A 2,456-nucleotide genomic window follows, 5' to 3' on the forward strand; every position below is an offset into this window, starting at 1 on the left:
GACCACATTTTCACAGGATTTCTGCGTCAGCGTTTTTGCATATGCATGGAAGTGTTGAAAGATGAGCTGAACTTAATCTACCATACAGCAAAAAGAAAGTCACATTCTGAATTCTACAGTTGGATTACCATTCATGTAACAGTATACTGCTGGAAACTTCCTTAACATACTTGCAGTCTGGATAAAAACACCTACTGTTTTCTCTAAAATGACTTCAAAGAAGTTTTAAAATACTTGCAGTTTGGAAAAACACCTACTGTTTGGTATGGCTCCAGGACAGTTGTGACCACATTTTCACAGGATTTCTGCGTCAGCGTTTTTGCATATGCATGGAAGTGTTGAAAGATGAGCTGAACTTAATCTACCATACAGCAAAAAGAAAGTCACATTCTGAATTCTACAGTTGGATTACCATTCATGTAACAGTATACTGCTGGAAACTTCCTTAACATACTTGCAGTCTGGATAAAAACACCTACTGTTTTCTCTAAAATGACTTCAAAGAAGTTTTAAAATACTTGCAGTTTGGAAAAACACCTACTGTTTTCTCTACAAAAAATTTGGGGAGTCTGTCAGACAACCTCTAGGTCACCCCAAGGAACGATCCTCTACAGCCATTGAATGCGTCAACCAGACTTAAGTGCTTGCCTCCTTATTGGTAAAGGATACAGTGATACGAGCCTATAGAACAGATCCTGTTCAAGTAAGGTCGTGCTACATTAGGCCGCAGCTCGCCTTATAAGCTGGTCAAACTTCCTGTGCACTGGCGAGGTGGGACTAATTAGAGCAGGCGTGCTGCGTGCAGCTGCTGCTCGGCCAGCACACGCGGATCATGGCCCATCCAATTGTCGCTACACCTATCCAATTGATGAAGGGGCGCAGATAGTCTGGGCCTAATACCAAACAGACATCGCAGCCAAACATAAACATCTAAGACCTGAGGTCCCAACCAGGACGCCTGCCGGGTATGGGGCACCTACCAGTCCGGCGCACTCCTCAAGCAGGACGCCTGCCAGGAATGAGGCCGCCGCAGCCACCTGCCACCAATCCATCTTCAGAGCTGTACTGTTGCATGTATTGTGCCAGGTCTCTCTGCCATCGACGCCACCACGACGCCCGACAGCGTCGTCCTCCTGCGCGAGTCCATCCTCCCACAACGAACTCCGAATCTGCACTGCGCCACGCCGTCAAGATCCGTCGCCATCAGTGTGTAGGATGAATCACCGCTCCACCAAAGAATCCGTCCTCTGGTCACTCGATCACGTGTGTACCTCCAAGAATGACGCCCCCAAGGGAGGAACGACACCAGAGCGCCGCCGTCATCCGATCTAGGGTTTCCCCCGGAGGTAGCAGAGAGTGGTCTTGAACTTCTCCATCGTCCCGGAGGTAGCAGAGAGTGGGCAATGCATACGGCCACTTTATTAATTATTCTTATAAGACCTTACAAAGCCATACAACAGCAAGACTAAAGCGACCGTCTAAGCAACAACTGTCGATACACCTATCCAATTGATGAAGGGGCGCAGATAGTCTGGGCCTAATACCAAACAGACATCGCAGCCAAACATAAACATCTAAGACCTGAGGTCCCAACCAGGACGCCTGCCGGGTATGGGGCACCTACCAGTCCGGCGCACTCCTCAAGCAGGACGCCTGCCAGGAATGAGGCCGCCGCAGCCACCTGCCACCAATCCATCTTCAGAGCTGTACTGTTGCATGTATTGTGCCAGGTCTCTCTGCCATCGACGCCACCACGACGCCCGACAGCGTCGTCCTCCTGCGCGAGTCCATCCTCCCACAACGAACTCCGAATCTGCACTGCGCCACGCCGTCAAGATCCGTCGCCATCAGTGTGTAGGATGAATCACCGCTCCACCAAAGAATCCGTCCTCTGGTCACTCGATCACGTGTGTACCTCCAAGAATGACGCCCCCAAGGGAGGAACGACACCAGAGCGCCGCCGTCATCCGATCTAGGGTTTCCCCCGGAGGTAGCAGAGAGTGGTCTTGAACTTCTCCATCGTCCCGGAGGTAGCAGAGAGTGGGCAATGCATACGGCCACTTTATTAATTATTCTTATAAGACCTTACAAAGCCATACAACAGCAAGACTAAAGCGACCGTCTAAGCAACAACTGTCGCTACACCTATCCAATTGATGAAGGGGCGCAGATAGTCTGGGCCTAATACCAAACAGACATCGCAGCCAAACATAAACATCTAAGACCTGAGGTCCCAACCAGGACGCCTGCCGGGTATGGGGCACCTACCAGTCCGGCGCACTCCTCAAGCAGGACGCCTGCCAGGAATGAGGCCGCCGCAGCCACCTGCCACCAATCCATCTTCAGAGCTGTACTGTTGCATGTATTGTGCCAGGTCTCTCTGCCATCGACGCCACCACGACGCCCGACAGCGTCGTCCTCCTGCGCGAGTCCATCCTCCCACAACGAACTCCGAA

General features: G+C 51.1%; 1 pseudogene; it reads right to left on the reverse strand.

The window, feature by feature from the left end:
• Nucleotides 1-566: 566 nt before the first annotated feature.
• On the reverse strand, nt 567-713 carry LOC123171800 (uncharacterized; annotated as a pseudogene).
• Between the last annotated feature and the right edge of the window lie 1,743 nt (nt 714-2,456).

This window comes from Triticum aestivum, chromosome 7D (genome assembly GCF_018294505.1).
Source record: "Triticum aestivum cultivar Chinese Spring chromosome 7D, IWGSC CS RefSeq v2.1, whole genome shotgun sequence".
NCBI classification, from domain to species: domain Eukaryota; kingdom Viridiplantae; phylum Streptophyta; class Magnoliopsida; order Poales; family Poaceae; genus Triticum; species Triticum aestivum.